Here is a 22,256-nt window from a genome sequence, read left to right as displayed (position 1 = left end):
ATTTGTTCTGTTAAGGGATTTAGGTTATTTGGGAATAATTCATTTCAGATAAGAAATAGAGCCTGCGACTTGGAATAATTGTATGGAAGGGTAGGTGATGTTTCCAGGCATTTTATTTTCTATCAATTTCTTGATATTTTCCTAGCAAATGTGAGTATTACAAATAACCCCCCAACCAATTATTCCATTAGGAATATCTCCCGAGAATTGCAGAAAAAATGCATGGTTGCACTAGTTTAGTTGTTTAATTGTAGATGATTAAAAGTTTTTGGAGAAATAAAGTAAATATATTTTACATTTTGTGCTTTGGTTCGTTAAGCTTGTATATAAAACTTGCGCACAAAGGCACTTCTCAGAGATTACATCATCGTCAATTTTGCAACAGTTCAGTGCAGAGGAATGTAAAACTTTCGTAATTTACATACTATTTAAAAAAAAATGCTGATGACTCTGAGCTAAATACCTCCTTGAACCAGCTTTCCAGTAAAAATCAGAGCACGGAGTGCACTTCAAAGATAAGTAGATATTCTGACACAGGAGTGGAAAGTTGCAGTAAATTCCAGCAAGGTGGGAAATATTTTCACTGTGACTAAAGCTTTTGAACGCTTAAGGGTACGTATACATTTACGAACCGAAACGCGAACCGTACCATGAATTACGGGAAAGGAACGAATTTGCGGTTGCTTCCTCTCTTTCCTGTAAGTTGAGGTTCAGTTTAGCAGTTTGGCTCACGGATGTATACGTAGCATAAAGTGACAAAACGAACATTTAAGATTTTTTTTTAAATTCTCATGCTAATTTAATGTTGCCTGGAAAAATAGTTAAAGGGATAACAAACAGTGGAAAATTAAAGAAACGATTTAATTGTGACGTTTTTTTAGATGTGAATATCGCAACTTCTCCCCACTGTCCGGAGCCAGTGGGACTACAACATCTCTAAATTGTGTTTGTTTAGGGGTTGAAAGAAGATGGGAGGGGAAAGAGATTGAGAAGAGGGAGGTTGGCTACTTCAATCAGCTAGCCATTTCAAGAAACGCTTAGATTCTGAATGGTGGTCTTTACTGAAAGTATTAACCTACGAAAAATATACTTAAACTTGAAATATAACACGATATAGGCTGCCCAAGAAAAATTGTCATAGAGAAGAAGTCGCAATAAATAGAAAAAAAAAAAAAGTGGGTGTGTCAAGCCTACGCAAGACAGAAGTGAAACTTCTTTTGTTAAACCGTATGAACCACAATCAATTACGTATTTCACTCGTATTACACTCACGACGCAGTATACTAACCAAGCAGCTGATGCTTGGCGTGGCGCAGTTCGCTGGTGTCTGAGAGAGAGGAAAGAAGAGAAGAGAGAGAACGTTCGTGAGCGGCTCCCCCACCTCAACAAGCGCATATGGTGAGAGAGGGACAGTGAACGGTGAGCGGTGGTGGGGGTACCCGCATTTTCGTGTCGATCCTGACTCGGTTTTACTCCGTCCATCGAAAATCCATTACGCGCCTAAAGAAGTTTCACTTCAATATAATATATTTTTAAAAATAATGTACAATGTACAGAAATAGAATCCCACACAAGATCGCGTAGTGCGCTCTAGCGAACGGATATTTTATCAGAGGGAGATAGTTTTAATTTTTTTTTCTGTAAATTATTACATATTATCAAAATAAATAAATTAATTAAATAAATGTAATACAATTATCATAATATACGGATTAGATAATAATTTTAATCCAACACAATAACGCAAAGCGCGCTCTAGCGGAGTAATGTTTTATCACAGTGAGATAAGTGTTTTTATTATTTTGCAATATTATTTTCTTTTAAAAAATGTTCTGACCTACTAAAAAATAAGATATTGAATGAAAAAGGCGTTAAAAACAAAAAAATAATGTGCGATGGCCGAGAATCGAACTCGGATCAACTGCTTGGAAGGCAACTATGCTGACCATTACACCACCAACGCCAGTTGTCGGGATGAGCTAAGAAGCATTTATATGTTACTTCAAAACTTTGAAAATTATTACATATTATCAAAATAAATAAATTAATTAAATAAATGTAATACAATTATCATAATATACGGATTAGATAATAATTTTAATCCAACACAATAACGCAAAGCGCGCTCTAGCGGAGTAATGTTTTATCACAGTGAGATAAGTGTTTTTATTATTTTGCAATATTATTTTCTTTTAAAAAATGTTCTGACCTACTAAAAAATAAGATATTGAATGAAAAAGGCGTTAAAAACAAAAAAATAATGTGCGATGGCCGAGAATCGAACTCGGATCAACTGCTTGGAAGGCAACTATGCTGACCATTACACCACCAACGCCAGTTGTCGGGATGAGCTAAGAAGCATTTATATGTTACTTCAAAACTTTGACTAGATCAAATGAACTTTAATCGGTGGTGGGGGTACCCGCATTTTCGTTTCGATCGTGACTCGGTTTTACTCCGTCCCCGAAAATTCATTACGCGCCTAAAGAAGTTTCACTTCAAAACGTGATTCTTTCATTGCGATTTGAAAGATATTAAATAGGTAAAGGTATCCGTACTTGCCACGTAGCATGAAATCGAACTCGTAATTTGAATATAAAAAAATTGTAGGTTATTATAAAAATACAAAAACATGTTTTTCAGAGACTTTAATTTGGATAAACATGCGTATTAGGTTACCATTCAATTTAGAAAATTTGATGTTTGAAAGTAGGTAGTCCAACCTACACAAGAACACCAAAAAAACTTTAAGTGAAATTTGGTTAGGGGCAAAATGAGACCAATTCTTAGTAATAAAATGAAGAGCATTTTAGCAAAACACAATTTTCGCCAACTTCATTTTATATGGAATCTGATAGTTGTGTGCTTAGGGGAGTTTTAAATAGCTCATTAACTTTGATGAGTGGTTTTAGCTATCGTGGTGACTAAACTTTTATTTTGTCTGATATTAGCTTAAAAATACCGTACTGGTTAAAACAACACTCATAATTCAAGTCTATCAATAATAGATGATGTTTTTAAACTAAGTACTATTGAAAATGTATATTACATATTAGCAATTAACTCATCGTGTTAATTGCTAAAATAATATAAAAGCGATCACGTGTCCTCAAGTTTAAACGTCGTCATATCTCCCAAGCCAATCGTAGCCAAAAAAAACCTGGTAAACAACACTTTTTTCTTTCATAGGAAGTTAAATTTATCTCAAACTCAGTTAGAAATTTAATGACTACGATAAGTTAAGTAACAAGAAAGATAAGACCGGCATTAAGTTTTTTTTTCTAATCTGTTTCACTGTCTTTTGGCTGTGAGTCTTAATTGTATTTTCAATGTATTTCATAACTCTGCGATATGACTTGATAAAGCTCGATGAATGGAGAAAAATAAGCTCTTATAATTGCTTTTGATAGTGGTGAATATTTGTAACGCTTGGGGAAACTATATTTTATGGAATTATTCTGAGACATCCAAATATAGGAGAACAATTTATTCGGAAACCTAGACTTTCGAGAAATTTTGTGATGATAATACATAAATGACAATTCTTTGAGAATTGCGTCAAACTAAATATTATTAAAATTTGTGTAACAAAGAAACTGGTAAACTAACTAACTAGCTTACTAACCATCACGCCGTTCCCCGAAGGGGTATGCAGAGGGGACGGAACGTCAAACAACTCGTTCTTGGCACACACTCCTTGCCTCATTCACATTCATACATCGTCTCATATATACTCTTCTATTATTCTGTCTCACATGGCCAAGTCTTTCTCACCGCGTTTAAGTCCTTCTTGCAAGTTGCCGGTGGTGGTTTGCTCATCTTCTCTCTCCTATCATTTTGAAACTTGGAGTCTAGTGAGAGGGCTGCAAAACCTAAAAATATATAAAACAGGAAACAATGGTGTATCTTTTAAATATGTACTGTGTTATTAAAATGCTTATAACTAACTAACCATCACGTCATTTCCCCGTAGGGGTAGGCAGAGAGGAAGGACCGCCAAACAACTCGGTCTTGGAACACACTCCTTGCCACAATTACATTCATACATCTTCTCATACATACTCAAGTATCTGATTCTCTTTGTCGTGCTCTTCCTAGGGCGTCCCCGACTTCTGATATCTTTCACATTTGCATCGTATATTCTCCTTACACTCTTTTCTTCGCTCATTCGATCTACATGCCCAAACCATTAAAGCGTCCCTTTCTTGATCTTACTCATTACGCTTACATCAGCCTTCAAATCAGATCTCCATATTTCTCACACGATCATACATTGTTTTACCACACATGCGCCTCAGGGATCTCATTTCCACAGTATTCAGTAATTAACTGGTTAATGTTAAGGTAAATATGGCGTCCCTTAAGTCTGTGGCTTATTTCATATATTCCATGTAAATTCTCAAGAAATGAAATATAAAACTTTCCTATAACGGGTATCGGAAATTTTTCTAAAATAAAATACTAAGGATAGATGAAACATAATACCCGAACAGCTGACACTTTGGAGTAAGGTTTTAGAGATGAAAAATAACTTACGGTATGATAAAAAATAAGCCCACGCGGAAAAAAGCAGTTAAGAACTGCGTACAAAGGAAGTTATTTGAATAAATTCATTTGACTGAGTAATTCGAATAAAACCTTGTTAATTTTAATGAAACATTCCTGAACATACCAAATTAAAACAAAGAAAAGGCAAAGACTAATTAAGATGCAAATAATTCCCACGAAACCTGGAAAAGATAACCTTTTCAAGAAACTTGTTTCTTTTAACCTAAATTGACTTTAGAATGCGTAGGTTCAAATCTGGGCGTGCGCAAATAAAATCAATTAATAAATTGTTATTTCACATTTCATTATAAAATAATGCATATTTAGCAAATTTGCGAAAAGTTCCAGAGTGGTAGATACATTCTTCATCGCTCTGGCAAATGACCACTATCTAAAATATAAAATTTGTGTTACTTGAAATAATTGCTGATGCATGAATTGATGATCATGTTTAGTAACCAGATCTGAGTACTTTCTTTAACCAGTATGTAATTTCCAACCTTCATTTTCCTAACTACTTTCAGTTTCAGAACATACCCTGTTAGCAGATGCCATCGTCCTACTGTCTCTTCTCTGTCGGGAACAGGAACCATTATTGCGCGGCATTGGAGAAAACTTACTGATATAAATAATAGTTAATTTATTAAAAATGTTGTCAAATTATACGTTAAGAACGGGACTGAAGGCCTATAAAGGATGAATTGACAAATTTCCTAACAAACTTTGTTCTTAAAAATATATAATATTTTTGCATTTCATCCATTCTATTATGCGGATAAGGCCACCTGCGTGATATATATTGATATCTGTGTGATATATATTCTTTATGACTAATATTTTACTCGTACATTTCAAAAGTATTTTGGTTTTGAAAAAAGCCGTATTCTTTTTTCTCCGCCATGTAAAATACGTCTTGTCGTATCCATTTTCTCGAAAAGCATACATAATGCTAGTCAATATTGATACAATAGAAAATGTTGACCACAGCACGAAGTACATTTTTATTACTTGAAATGATTGATGTGTCAGAACAAGGAAAGGTAATATTGTCAAGGGAAGCAACACAATAATACCAATAATAATATTTGAATGATTTGCGTGGCGCCGTTTTTGTGCAAAATCGTCCCAAGGACACTCTACCAATACATAATACATTTTAACAATTATCTATCTTATTACTAACAATAGACTAGTTAAACTATTATCAATTTATGGCTAACAGATTGCATCCACCGGTTCGTCGATCACTAATACAAAACTATATGTACATCGCATTTGATTGATTAACATGATGCCTAAAGATTCAATTGTTATTATTCTTATGTATTTATATTTTGAGTCACTTGATTACACTGTTTATTGTTTATTAGAGAAAAGTAGGTACGGTTCGTACGTACAGGACATTTATTTATTTTAATTTTTCGAAGAAAACTTCTTCTAACTGCTTTTCACTTTGTGATGGCATTATTTATTTATTATTAAAACACAAATAACATTGTTTACATCACTTTATTTCGATACAAAATCTCAACATGTTTCATGAACCAAGTTCACTTCATCAGGAGCACAAGTATACTAAAGTTATAATTAAAATTAGGTCTAGAAAGAAGAGGTAGAAGGAGCGGGGAGGGGTAAGAGTGGGGGAGGGCTATTCAAAGTAGGAATTAAAATGTCATTAGACGGGAAAGACCGGGTAATTGGGAAAATATTTAAAATGGGGTTTATAAAAATTTTTTGTTTATTAATAATATCTGCTTTCATATTCACGTGTTTTCTTATTTCTAGGATTTCAAAATTATTGATTTGAGATACCTTGTAACCAGAATGTAGTATTTTAAAACCTGAATTAATATCGAAAGTATGGTCGTTATTTAATAAATGATCCGCAAATTCTGATTCACAGTTTCCCTTTAAAGCCCTAAGATGTTCTTTAATTCTGATCTCAAAGTTTCTATTAGTTTTTCCTATATAAAAGGAATTACAATCATTACAGTTGAGTTTATAAACACCTGATTTTTTAGTTTGACTATCAATATCTTTATTAGTAAGAATATATTTTTTTCATTTGTTATTCGTATAAAACGCCGGTTGAATAGTGAAGGGGATGTTTTTATTTATAATTTTGGAAGTATCATTATCTACAAATAGAATTCTACGCCATTGTTTGTTTGTATCTTTATAAATAGGATAAATATAAAGTTTAAAGAATTTATGTTTAATTTTTTTATTTAGTATTTCATCTATCAATTTATTAGGATAGCCGTTATTAGATGCTATTTGTTTTATGATATTTAATTCTGAGATATAATTAGGATCCGACAAAGGAATCGAAATTAATCTATTAAGCATAGAATGGAAAGCTGCGACTTTTTGAGAAAAGGGATGATTTGATGAATTATGAATGACAATATCAGTGTACGTATCTTTACGGAAAATATTAAAATCTATTTTATTACCTTTTATTGTTAAATTTAAATCTAAGAAATTTAAACTCTTATCTATACCTATTTCTAATGTAAATTGAATATTTTTGTGTATTTTATTTAAAAAGTTTAAGAACATGTTCAATTGTCTTTCTGTTCCTAACCAAATGCAAAAAATGTCGTCCACATATCTCTTCCAACAATATAAATTTTTAAGTAACAAGGCACCGCTATTAAAAATCTTATCTTCTAAATTATTAATAAAAATATCTGCAATCAAAGGACTCGTACTGTTCCCCATGGCCAAGCCATCCTTTTGTTTAAAAATTGTATTGTTAAATTGAAAATAATTTTGTTTAAAAATAACTTCGAAAAATAAAATGAGGTCATGGATAAGGTCTTTCTGTAAGTTAGATGAATTTAACAAATTATTGATGATGGTTTTACTTTCTTCTATTGGAATACTAGGGAATAAATTTACTACGTCAAAAGAAACCAACATAGCATGATTAGGAATTTCCAAATCCTTTAGATAATTAACTAATTCTAACGAATTTTTAACTGTGTATGTTGGTTGAAATATATTAGCATTATTAATTACAGTATTGATAGCTGACGCTAATTTAAAAGTTGGGGCATTATAATTAGAGACTACTGGCCTAATAGGTTTGTTCAGCTTATGTATTTTTAATAGGCTGTAAAGTTTAGGAATTTTTGGGTTAATTAAAATCAAATTTTTGTTATTTTTCATGTTTACAAAGATATCACTTTTACAACGTTTAACCGCTTCTTTCACCATTTCTTGACACTTATTAATAGGGTTATTTAGAATTATTTCAAAATTGTCCCCTTGTAGAAAATCCATTGTCTTGTTAATATAGTCAACTTTATCCATGATGATAACACTGTTACCTTTATCTGCCTTTGTAACAACCAGAATTTTTTCCCTCACCATTTTAGAAATATTCTTAGCAATTTTTATGTCAGTATTAGAAATTATATTCTTTTCCCGATTAGGAACTTTTTTTTGTTGTTGTTAATGTTTTTTATCCCTTCAGCACATTTATAATGGAACGATTTGGGTTGATTTATTAATGCATTGTCCATATCCACTGCCAACAACTCTAATTCTTCTCAATTTTTAATATTAGAATTATAATGCAAGTTATGATTTAGTCCTTTATTTAATAATTTTAACTCTTCCTCCGAAAAACTCATGATTAGACATGTTAATCACTCGATCATGGAATTTATACTGTTTATTTTCAGTTGGTGAAACTACCGCATTAACTTTTTTATTATTATCACACAATTTTTTAATTTTTTTGTCAAGAACAGTTTTCTTTTTGTATGCTTTGATACTAGCTATAGATCTAACTTGATCATCAAACAGGTCCCATTCCAATGGGTATAAAGCACTAGTCAATTCCATATGTAAGAATTTAAGTTGAAGTTTAATAACATTCCGTTTTTTATAACCACTTTTTAAGTCCTCTTTTAACCAACATATTTTGGCTTTCTTAGCCGAATTTGAAGATGATTTAAATTTAAAGTTAACGTAATTTGGAATCACTTGTCGTTTTAAACACGTTTGCAAAAAATATATATTTAAACATATAATAAACCCCATTTTAAATATTTTCCCAATTACCCGGTCTTTCCCGTCTAATGACATTTTAATTCCTACTTTGAATAGCCCTCCCCCACTCTTACCCCTCCCCGCTCCTTCTACCTCTTCTTTCTAGACCTAATTTTAATTATAACTTTAGTATACTTGTGCTCCTGATGAAGTGAACTTGGTTCATGAAACATGTTGAGATTTTGTATCGAAATAAAGTGATGTAAACAATGTTATTTGTGTTTTAATAATAAATTTATTTATTTATTTATTATTCATTAACGCCCTATCGGGCTTATTCGAGAGTAAATTGACAGTTTATGTATGTAAATGTAATATATTACATGGATGATAGCATAAATAAATACAAAAAAATAAAAATCAAATGCTAATACTAAGATTAACATAAAATCCAAATAAATTAATGTTGTAAATAAAGCAAAGTTTCAAGTTTAAAGTAAGAATGTACATTGTACATTCGTATATACATATAATTATTCATGTTTGTTGCAAAACAAGTAAGACTGAAAACAGTAAAATAATTTACTCATAAGATAAATAGAAAATAAATATATATCATATTCTGAAATGTAATATAAAACAAATGTTTAAAAAAGAAGTACAGAAAAAAAATTTAATAAGTTATGGCAGAATACCATAATAAAAATTAATATTGAATTTAAATAATAGTACTTGATATGGTAAAGTAAATCAAAGTATAATATACAGATCAAGTATGACCGTACATGCATACAGTCATTAATATGCACCCAAAAAAAATAAATAACAAATAAACTAAGGAGTATGTGAGTTAAAAGTAAGTTATTTGGAAAATTTTATATAATTAACCGGTCGGTAGCCGAGTTTACATCGCGCTTGGGTCCCACCCACGTGTAGTATGTTTAATTCCTCGGCTGGCTAAGTCCTCCATAACAACACAAGCAACATTTTCCGCTTTCTGTGGTGGTAGTAGGAGATTTTCAAATATTGTCAGGTTATTCGTAACTCGGGAATGTTTGTCTTTCTTTAGAAAAAAAAAAATTGGACTTTCTGGTATTTCTTTTAATAATATTTAATTATGTTCTTTAATGGGCGTTTTTAGGGAAGGAAAAGCAAATTTTATGCTGGGCGGTACTACAGTACAAGGTTTTGATCAGAATTCCTCTTCCTAAATGTGATTCAACCCTGGGTATAAAAGAGATTTCGAATAATGTAAATCAAATAAGAAATATAATATAATAGACTATCGACAAAATGTGGAAATATTATGAGGAAAAGTGAATATTTCACTTTTTTCCCTTGGGAAATTACACACAAGGTGTTAAAAGCGTTGTCTCCAAACTTTGGAGCAAAATAATGAAAAAGGTAGAAATGTCTTTCTGCCCTTTATAGATGGCAGATGGCCAATTCCATTCATTAAAATAAATTAAGTTTTTATTCTCTGCTTTCAAAACAAATGTTTTGCACATTAGAATAATATTTGTTATTGTTATTTCGTTTCATATAATATGTTGTAGGTATTAAATTTTTTTTTTAGATTAACCCTACACACGACCATCTTCGTCATCACCTCTGTCATCTTTGGAGATGCTGTGTGAAGGGACTGTTAACGGAAAGGAGGGAGAGGAAGTTCTGGCAAGGAAAAGAGTATGAGGGGTAGGAATCTGGGGATTAGTGTGTCCAAGAGTGAAGGAGTTAGAGACCAGTTGGAGAGGTCAAAGGTTTCCTTAAACCAGCCTCTCCGGTTCTGTCATGCCACGCAGCTGATGGGCAGGCACATCCTGAACACACCTCATCCCCTGAACCCGCGCACCCCTGCTAAGTCACGAAACGTAGCTTAAAAAAAAATAATTTCAAGTTCTGTTAAATTGGTTCATTCAAGTTTTGTTATTTAAGTTCTGTGAAGCAACTGGCAATTAAATAGGATTTTCACAGAACTAAAATAATTTTTTTATGTTAAATTATGTTTATAAGACAAGGTTTTTATGCATAGCATAAAAACCGTTCCCGTTGGCGGCATTTATTTTTACTCGGGAGATATTTTCAATTTGTATTGACATTTCAGGCGACTAATTATTGCTTATAATTATTTGTTAAAAAATAATGTTGAAAATTGATGAATTGTTCAAATTCTTTAAAATAACCTATCCTAAGTATACGTACATTAAGGACGGGTTGTTCAAAGATTTTTAACAGTTCATAAATTTTCAAGTTCTGTGAAAATTCAATCCAAGTTATGTTAATATTTTATTATGCATACATAGTATTGAAATAAAACAGAACTAGAATAGAAGTTTCACAGCGCTTGAAAATTTGCTCCCTCCCCGTGTTGACGGGTTTAAAGGTCACTTGAAGGTACTGAGACGCGCGGACTCGTAACTAGACAAATAATTATTCATTTTTACGTTAAAAAATGCGTGGGGTGCTGACAACATCCCGCGCGAGTGATCGAGTGTTAAACTGTATTATAATTTTTTTATGCCAGTTACAGGTTTGTGCTTATGTGTCCCAAACAATGCAACATTCATACGTGAGGTTTTAACTAGACTGTTCGAAGGCCAGACTTTGCCGAACTTAGCGGTACGATTGTCTCTCACGCAGATACCGGCTTAATATAATGGTGCTAGTCGGAGACTACATCGACTAGACTACAGTTTTACCAGAATATCGTTAGAAGAAATTTTATGGATTGTTTTTGTAGTATAAAACTATCCCGCCGTTGCCCAAAGGCTTAAGCAAAGAGTAAAACAACAATATAAAAACGTTATCTAAACTTCTTAGCACAAAACTAATGAAATTTTAATCGCTGGGTTTTTTTTTAGTCATTTGCCAAAATAGTCGAGTCGTTATCATCAGCGCATTTCGCGTAATTCTTAAAAAAAATGGATTAATGAAAAAAATTACAATAATGTATTCTTTGCGTCCTTGCCTAAAATGACTCTCGAAAACTCGAAACCTTCGTGGAGTCGCCGGTAGATGACGCTAGTGCTGCTGGAACGAGGAACGCTTCGTCACATGTTGCAGCTGCTGCATGTTGTTCTAGACAGCGTTTCAGTAACCGCTAACGTAGAGTGATATTTATCTTCCAGAACCAAAGGCTCTTTGCTTCGGCTGACGTCGCCGCTATTCGTGTTACCATAAGATCTAACATATTGTCGAAATAATTTTGTTTGTAACAGTGGAAATTAAAAAATATGAATGTTCCAGTAAAATCTCTTCGGGCTTATTTAAAATCGCTCACTATTATTACATTTCCATCCCTTATTAATACGTCGTCTCTCGGTCGATGTACTAGTAGAATTTAATAGGCTTCTCTGAATCACCGCCTTATATAGCACAAAAATAAATATTAAAACTACATTAGTAATTTATATATTTATCAGAACACCTGTTTAAAGAATTTAAAGTCAGAAAACTAAATACATTATATTTCCACCAAGAAATATTATAAAGTTAAAAATACAATATTCTTAATAAAACTGCACCTTTAAAAATAAAAGAAAACTCAAACAAAAAACAAATTCTCCCAACTCCGAAATGTAATTAAAGTTCAATTAAAGTTCACAAATCTTGATAATTTTTTTTAAAATACACAACCAGAAATGTAACAAACTGTAAAGATTTCAAATTTCAACTTAAAAAACACACTGAAAATTTAAATTGAATAATTCTGATTAAAATCTAATTTTTACCACATGTTGATTTTATGCTTACAACGTTCTAAAGAATTTTTTTGTAGAGATAGTTTCTTGGATAAACAAATTCTATTTTTATTAATATGCCAAATCTATTTAGTTTTCAGTTGAGGATAATATTGTTGATATAGAATTTAAAATATAAGATCGACAAAAATGACGTAAGATAATTAGGTCCCAATGACCGAGTGGTTAGAGGCGTTGACCGGGTAAGACTTGGGTTCGATTCGCAGTTGAGACCGTAACCTTTTTAATTTTTCTGTCTAGTTCCGTTTCATATTTCGTTCAGATTTATTAGTATAATCTTCTTCTTCGATGGTTGATTAATAATTCAAACAAAGTTCAAATATAAAATTTGTTAATCTATTTTAGGTGTCTAAAAACAAAAACTAGCAAACTGGATGAAGAAAAGAAAAACTTTTTGGATCACAAACTTCTGAGAATAAGTTCGGATATAAATATAATATTGAACCTATTTTCGACGATAAAACTAATAATAGAAGACGGAAAAGAGCAAATATGTATCGAAAAAATACTGACATAAATTCTTTATGGTTTTCTTGGACGGAAAAATGTTCTTGGTGTTTTAAGAAAAAGGGGTGTTTAATCGAAATATTGTTCCAGGATAACCGATGTTCCATCTTTTACAACAATTTTACGTTAACGTATTATTTTAAATGAATGTTTATCCTTACATAAAAACTGTAAATATATATAACATGTTTTGTTAATTTAACTTATTGTTGTTTATCACTAGGATCTAAGCTTTACATTTCAATGCCTAGTAACATTTCAACAATATTGTTCACCAAATTGAGATGTGGGTTGGGTACCACCACCCCAAGAACCATTTATTGGATAGCAGGGTGCCCGGGTTCATCGGGTGAGGTGCATTCAGGATGTACATGCTCACCAGCTGTGTGGCGTACCAGATCAAGAAAAGGCTGGTATTCGGAGACCATTTGACCACTCCAACTGATCTCCCGACCCATCGCCTTGCGCCGCTGCGGAAGGGATTTATGCATACGTCCGTCACTCCTGGATACACTAATTCCTAGATTCATACCCACTCCTCGTACCTTTTTCATTCCCAAAACTTCATCTCATTCCTTCCCTTAAAAAATACCGTGAAAAAAGTGAATCATATCATTCCGGCCAGAAATACAATATTATCACTGCCAAACTATTGGAAGAAAACTACGACCAACGAATATTAATACCGTACGCCTGTCTTATGTACATATTATAAGTGTGTGCATATTTGTATTTAGTATGTAGGGCTATGTATTGCATACACCGCACAACCACGCTTCAGTAAATGACATATTTCCAGTTAACCGCTCTGTTCTTCCTGGAATTCCCGTAATTACCCCTTCCACTTTGTCGACATCTCTCTCAAACACTTAACATTTTTGTATTTATGTGTCAATATTTTGTGTAGTAGATTAGTTTTAAATATTCACCTGACGAAGGAAGGGATCTTCCGAAACCGGTAGAGTGAAAATAAAACTATCGTGGTCAAAAACAAATTTATGTGTTTTTATTATAAATTATGATGAGCCACAAAGTGAATGCTTTTTACAATTACGAAATATATTTTATTTTAATTATGTGCTTCCTTGTGAAATTCAATCTAAACTTTCTAATTTTCTATTTCAATTTCAATAGTGTTTGCGTAAGCATTGGAATATTAATATACTATCGTAATTTATAACACAAAAAAACCTTTACAAGTTTTAATTTAGTTTGTGTCTAATAATTTGTTGAAGGGTTGAAACCATTCAAGTTTTTATGATTATTTTTTACTTCTTTTTCAAATTTTTTTCTGGCTGATTGCTAGGTACCATAATTACTCAATAGTCAAAATCAACTATTTAAAATTAGCCAAAAGCCAAAGCAAGGCTTCCTTGAATGATAAAATTGGTGTAAACGATGGGAAAACGAATTCTATTCTGCAGATTCCAAAACAAAAATCAGTTTAAATTAAAATTAAAATTTATTAACCAAGTCAAATTCAAAATTTTTGATAAAATGTTTTCTAAATTCCTTAATTTGTAAAAATTACAAAAACACAAATGTCACCTGCGCCAAACAGTGGAATGAATTATAAAAAGCGGTTTTACAAATATGTCACTCTTCCGTAAATTGAAAACTTAACACATGAAAGCATTTAAAATTAAATTTTAATAAAGCTAAGAATTTGAAGACGTTGAAAAAAGTAGGGAACTCCATTCACATTAAGAAACATGTCTACACCTTTTTTAAAACGCCCACGCCAGGAGCGCACACATTAAAGGGGTAGCGAGCGAACAAAGAGCGGTAAGAGGTTTCGGCCATTAGCCAAAACAAACTGTTCATGTGTGCCACATTTTACTAACGGATAGTGTTCAATTTAAATGATTATCCGGGGCAAGGGAGCCGAACACAAGGAAACAAATTACACATGCAAAATTTTCTAATGATAAAATCCCCTTATGGAGATAACCTACCCAAGCTGGAAAAGGTGTCGGAAGGCCATTTAGACGCTGAATAGATTGCTCCTTGAAGCAAGATTATATAATGTGGATAGATTGTCTTCGGTGAAGAACTACACGCACTAATTCTGCATGTACATTTGCGAGCCGAAACGCGAGCCGAGCCTCGAATTATGGTAAGTTTAATTAAACGCAATCCATCAAAATCTTCTTGAACTGGAGCCAGGAAAATTGTTAGTTACATACAATTTTCCTAGAAATGAAGTTAATGGTCGCTTTTTAGGTATTCTGGTAAAACGCCCCGAACTCGGGGGCTTAAGTTAAATTCTAGTTTCTTGTGTTTATGTATTGGATAAGTATCATACCTTCCAAGAAATAATAATTTGGCCTAAATAATAAATACATAATGAATTGAATAATTAGGCGGATAAACTAAATAAATAACTAGGTACCTGGCGAGTTTTGCTTATATTTTTTTAAATGATATATTTAAACCGCTTCGCATTACTCACATTTTTTCTCTGGCAGTTTCATGACAACTTTAGGGCACTACAGAAAACACAAATTACTAATCTTTCACAGTATTCATACTTCCTTTATGGGAATTAAATTATTTCATAAAACTTTTACACATTTATATGGATACTTCAAGGTTCATAGCTAGTCGTGGCAAAATCGCTGCGAGCTGAAAATATTTCCGGATGCTAGAACTCGCCATTTGATAGCTTTTTCGCTACTATTTGACAAATTTTCTGCTTAGTTCTTAAGATGCATAGAATAGTACAAATAAATTAAATGTTAAGGAAAAAATATTTTTTTATGTGTGATTTCGAATGTGTTTAATTTGAAAGTATTAATCCTTTATTTCTTTATGCTTTAGCAGATTTATGAATTGAATCAGAATTTGCATCAGTGTGAATTTTAAATAATACTCTAGTCATAAATCAATCAATTTTCAATAATAATCAGTAATCCATGTACACACTATTTAAGTGCAAAAGGATTATGGATTAATTAACTGAACCAGTTAACCATATTTTTATGTTATTATTATGTTAAAACTATTTAAAAACAGTGCAACAGGATTGATGGACGTGGAAAACGTATTGATTAACTGAAAAAGTTAACCATATTATATTAAAATACAAACATTTTGACAGTTTTAATTGAAACAAACTCTATTTAAAGTTATTGGAACCAATTGAAACCATATGGAGTTTGTATTTTCTCGCATATAGATTGCGTCAAAGTCGAAGAAAATAAGTAAATTTGAGTTTGTAGCTTTTAGATAAAAAAAAATATTTTCATGAAACTAACAAGTTTTAAAACAAACAAGTCGTAATGAGACAGGGAAGTCACAAAACACGTAGGTACTTGGCATTAAGTTTCCTTTAAAGCGTATACACCATCCTACTACCAAAACCTTAAGCTTTGTAGAATGTTATATAAAGACTTGTACACTTAAAAAAACCGAATCGTGTTAATTTAATGTTTCGTTATTTCTTAACGATATCTATATTATTTCTTGGATCATTTACCAGCGCTTTCATAAACCCGACAAGGACGAAGTTTTTCTTTGTGAATACGTACATTTGTGAAACAAAACACCTTCGTATCAACTGACAAAAGCATTTTAACAACAGGCATGTCGGAGCTGAATTCAAAAATTAAACTTTTGTAGCGAGCAAGAGAATCATAATAATTATTATTCTCGTAGAAGTCTTTTCAATCAACTGCAGAGCTAAATAATCCACATTGTTCTCTTGTAACCATGATAAAATTCATTTTAAAATGAAATTCATGTATTTTATTATAATAAACATGTATCATGTAAAGAATGCTTTATGTTGTAAAATGACTTGAAATTGGTGGTTGAATGTTGGAATTGTTTAACGCACAGATCCCATAAATACGATATTTTCATGTACTTTTATTGCGTAAGTATTTTATTTATTTAATATTGATATGGATGCACCAATACATATTTTTTACCAAATTTCATTTTCTAATAATGAATTTTTCATTGATATGTCGGTAAAAACTGTGATATGAGACATGAATTTTTTTAACCACTTTATTTTAATTGGTGACCGAATAAATCATCACAATGATAATTCATTACATCTTTGAAAAGTTATATAAAGTCATGATAAGTGATGAAACAAAAACTTTATTAAATGGGTTAAGTAGGTTAGGTAAGGTTAAAAAAAAATTTTTTTCATCGTTTCTAATGAATTTATATCACTTTTTAAAAGTTTGTTGAATTGTCAGAAGTCTTCCTTTACCAAGATAATATTACAACTTGGGTGTTTTTTTAAATTGATAAGTTTATATCGTAAATTGTTATAAAGTTAATTATTTTTACAAATATGTGATATGAGAGATTTTAATTTGTTAACAAGTAAAAAAAAGGTTTTTACTCCATATATATCATTATAAATCTCCAAGAGATACGAAATGACACTGGCAAGTAAATTGTTTGCGTAATGGATATGTTTGATATATAAATTACATTCCTTTTGCTTTGTGAGCAGAAAATAATGAACGCTATTATTTTTATAATCTAATTATTGTTTTGGTTGTAGTGTGAAAAATGCTTTGTCTGTGTGAGACGAGGACTTCAACACAAAAGGAAATTCGGTTTTTTTTTAAAACACTTACAAAGAGGGAGATAGTCCCAGAAGTAGCCGACCTGACTGATATAGTTGTTGAAAGTACCTAACAACCTTATATAGCTTGAGTTACAATTTTGAAAACGTTACGTTGTTTTTCTTTGTGTTTAACGACCACAAGAATGTTAAAGAAAATGGTCATCGTTGTATGATACGATACTTTCATTTGAAATGACACTCTGAATAGGTAAACTTGTCAAATTAAGCTGCATTTAAAGGTTCTTTAAAAACAACACTTTATTTTAACTTAATTATCTAATAGAGATAATTATATAAGACGGGGGTTTAAGTTGCACATGCACAAAATATTTTTTTATGGTTTAGTTCGCGAAATAATAGAACTTTTGGAATGCATCTTTTACCATCTCCAACTATATTAAAAGTTACTTATTGTAGAAATTTAGTTGAAACCTAAGTGCTATCTATATATTTTAGCATACTAAGAAAACAATGACAATTTATTAAATATTGGGTGGCAAGATTTAAACGTGGCAGTCGGGCTGCCAAGATTAACATTGCACTGCTCCACCAAATGAGGTGACCACGATAGAAATGGTGAAGAAAATTCTGAAAAGTGCTGTACATCATATTGACTGAATATTTGGTCACGAGAAAGCTGTGCGCAAGAAGGATGCCACGTTTGCTCACAATGGAACAAATACAGTGTAGTGAGGATGTTTCAATCGAGTGTTTGGCCACGTTTCGTTGCAATAATGCCGAGTTTTTGCGCCGATTCATAACCATGGGTCCATCACCTCACACTTGAGATGAAAGAACAATCGTAATAATGGACTGAAAGTGCAGCATCGGCTCCAAAGAAGGCGAAGATAGTTCCGAGTGTTGGCAAGGTCATGGCGTCAATTTTTTGGGGATGCGCATGAGATAATTTCTATTGGTTATCTTCAAAAAGGAAAAACAATCAACATTCAAATTAGTGATAAAATCAACAAAAAACCACCGCATTGGGGTAAAAAATAATTGTTTTCTCATTAAAAAAGTTCACACATCCGTTATCGTGATGACCAATATCAATAAGTAAAAGTACGAATTGCTTCCTCACGCACCCTAATCGACAGATTTTACCTCTTCGGATTATTTTCTCTTTCAAAACTTGAAAAAATACCTCTTTGGTAAAATATTTACCAATAATCAAAAGGTAGAGCGTGCGTTTGATGGCTATTTTGAGGAGTTTTTAGACTATTTTGAGACGGTTTTCACTATAAACAGGATATCGAAGTTATTGAACATCGCTGGTAAAAGTGTATTGAGCTAAATGAAGACTATGTTGAGAAATAAAGATAGTTTTTACTCATTTTTTTTTGTATTTTCTTTGTTGGGTCGTATGTACTCGTCCGTGAAAAAGCAGACGGGAATAAGCCACATTTTTTGTTTTGTGTTTTTAATCTCTTTCAAGACATTTTTTTATAAAAAAACTTTTTTCGTCGGTGTCCACTTTACGATACTATTTTTTTTTAATTCAAAAGGTAAGAGAAGATGAGTTTTAATTAGCTCAAACGATGTGAGTAGGTACGTACGCTTAACCGTTTCCCTTTGTATTTTGATTTTTTTTTATTTATAAACAAGGAGAGGTTGTGCGTAGGTACTTTAAAAAGGCTATAGTTCATTTTCACATTACACACTTGTTTTGTTGTGGATTTAATCTCCTTTCGAAATCTCACAATCATTGTTTAGATCATAAATATTTAACCGGTGAGTGGCGTTTGCATCGCCTCTAGTTCCCACCCAGGCGTCGTGAGCTCTATTCCTCGGCTGGTGAAGTTCTACATTATGATGCAAAATTTTCCGCTTGCTGTCATTAGAAGTTAAATGTAAGGTTGTTCGTATCCCGAAAAGTTTTTTTTTTAAATTAGAGTAAATCGAATTCAAAAATAAAGCCTACTATTACCTACACAAAATATTATAAATAATAACCACTGTGGAAATGGAATCGGAGAATCCTTAGCATGAGGTAAAAACGTACCCGACAATTTGCTGTGGTCGGCCCGTATCCATTGAAACCGCATGTAAACAATAATATAAGGCCGAGAGTTTGACATTTACAATTATGCTATAAACCAAAATGTTGTTTCACTTTGAACGATAAAATTATGTAACTATTTATCACTTAACTATTATCATTGCTTTTGGCGAATTTAAAAAATTTTCAAAATGTTCACTTCCCATGTCTATTTTCATCATGTAGCCATAAAATATTTAATATAAATATTCATAAATATTTAACCGGTGAGTGGCGTTTGCATCGCCTCTAGTTCCCACCCAGGCGTCGTGAGATCTATTCCTCGGCTGGTGAAGTTCTTCATTATGATGCAAAATTTTCCGCTTGCTGTCATTAGAAGTTAAATGTAAGGTTGTTCGTATCCCGAAAAGTTTTTTTTTTTAAATTAGAGTAAATCGAATTAAAAAATAAAGCCTACTATTACCTACACAAAATATTATAAATAATAACCATTGTGGAAATGGAATCAAAGAATCCTTAGCATGAAGTAAAAACGTACCCGACAATTTGCTGTGGTCGGCCCGTATCCATTGAAACCGCATGTAAACAATAATATAAGGCCGAGAGTTTGACTTTTACAATTATGCTATAAACCAAAATGTTGTTTCACTTTGAACGATAAAATTATGTAACTATTTATCACTTAACTATTATCATTGCTTTTGGCTAATTTAAAAATTTTTCAAAATGTTCACTTCCCATGTCTATTTTCATCATGTAGCTCGTAAACCTAATGAATGTCTGCCCACTATTCATGGGCAAAACAACGCATTGTGTAAAAAAGTCATTTAAGGTGTAGTGACATTTGTTTAAAAAAAATGTTTTTAGTGATGATTTAAATTTAATTATGTCAGTTATTTGTTTGATGCTACATGGAAGGTTGTTATATACTTTATTAGCCGTGTAGTGTGGTCCTTTTTGAAATATAGTTTTGTTTGCTTTTGGGATTAAAAAGTTTTCTGTGAACCTTGTAGCGTGTTTATGTATTGAGTTTTTTGTGGGAACTTTTCTGAAGATGATCGAACTAACAGGCATAACTCCATTATATATATGTCCGTCACTGTCGGAAGTTTGAGATTTTCAAAAATTGGTCTACATGAATCCTGGTGATCAGAGTTTGTAATTTTTCGTAGGCACCTCTTTTGGATGATAAAAACTATTCCGTATTTTATCATTGAGTATACGTATCCATAGTATGAGGTGATTACTGACTCGATGTTTTAGATATTTTTAAGGGTACCTAGAACAAAAAAAGCTACTGATTTTTGCTACAACTTTAGATATATGTTCTTTTCAGTTTATATTTGCATATAGTTGTATTCCCAGCTGTGAACAAGTTTGGGAAGGTTTGATATGATTGTTATTAAAGTTAACAAGTTCAGTTTTGTTTGTGTTAAGCGACAGATTTTGTGATACCAGCCAGTTTGCTATTGATCGACAAGTCTCGTTAACATATTTATTAAACTCGTCAACGTCTCCAGTAAAAACCGATGGAATGGCAGCGTTTGATTTAGCAACAGTGCCAAATAATAATGCCAGTCCCACATGGCGGACAAATTTTACATTTTTAGTAACCCTAAAATTTGAAATATCGTAAAAAGAAATTTATCCTTTCTACTTGTACTATCACCTCCCGAAGTTATTGCACTTTACCCCCGGACACTTTTTATAATATTTGTATTGGTTATTACAACTTATCACCATACACGTTAAATGACAGGAACTGATTTAGGTATCATCCTTTACCTAAGATTGTGTTTTTGTTGAAATCTTGTAATTAAATCACCCCGTTGATCTCTATTAGCCCCCAATCTCGTTTCTTCAAACACAATATTGTAAAAATGACTTTTGGTGACAGGTTTTTATAAATTTTCCTAAATTTACAAAAATTCTTTATTTTGTGACAGATTTTTATATTTTTTTCAAAAAAATCCAAAAACTCATTATTTTGAGATAGATTTTTATAAATTTTCAGCAATTGTCCAAAAGTTCATTATTTAGTGATAGTTTTTTATAAATTATCCTAAATTGACCAAAAATTTGATATTTTGTGATAGATTTCTGATTTTGTAGTTCATTTGCAAAAAATACGTTAATAGCCGATTACAAACGAATTGTAAACTAATAATATCAATACACAGTAAGTTTTCAATGAATGCGGTAACTGAAAATTACACTTACGCAAACATAAAACTTTTTTCAGTATTTGGGCATTTTCGCCAAAGCCTGTAATCATTGCGTTTTTATCGTCCCACGATTTTTATTGGTTTTTTCATAGTTACGTATTATAGATTTATTTATTTTTAACTTGCGAATTTCTTAATTTAGTATATTTAATAAGTTATTTACAACTGTCGAACCTGCATATATTTTTAATTAGAAATAGAAATGATCTTTACATAATATCTCAATTCTACATTCAATTAAAGAAAGTCTGATTTCGTATTTAATTTTATGTAAGTAAAATAAATAATTGATATATTTTTTATTATTTTATTGTTATTATTAATTTATTTTTATTGATCATTTTAGTTATTATTTTACTGTCTTCTTTTTGGAAAAAAATAAGTTTTTACACAAATTTCGACCAACTTTGAAAAAAATCAAGTTTAACGCATTTTGTAAAGAATCCGTTAGTTCCATTACGTGACCACATTTATTTATTTTAACAAACTTTTTAAGGGATTTATATGGAAACAGAATAAGAAGTGCCCCCAAAAACAATATTTTGTATTTCTTAAGAGGTAAATTGAAGATATCCACTAAAGAATCCACATTATGAAGCCCCCACGTTTATAATTTCTACAGG

The 22,256-nt window shown here is 31.7% G+C and overlaps 1 protein-coding gene across 1 annotated transcript in view; it reads right to left on the bottom strand.

Annotated features, from left to right (window-relative positions):
• Positions 1-22,256, bottom strand: part of TkR86C (Tachykinin-like receptor at 86C) — a 521,539-nt gene that overhangs the window by 453,639 nt on the left and 45,644 nt on the right. The window lies entirely within an intron of this gene.

This window comes from Hesperophylax consimilis, chromosome 6 (genome assembly GCF_061612785.1).
Source record: "Hesperophylax consimilis isolate HC1 chromosome 6, BYU_Hcon_1.0, whole genome shotgun sequence".
Taxonomy (NCBI): domain Eukaryota; kingdom Metazoa; phylum Arthropoda; class Insecta; order Trichoptera; family Limnephilidae; genus Hesperophylax; species Hesperophylax consimilis.
Note: the sequence above shows the minus strand (reverse complement) of the source record. Positions and strands in the feature narration are given on the sequence as shown.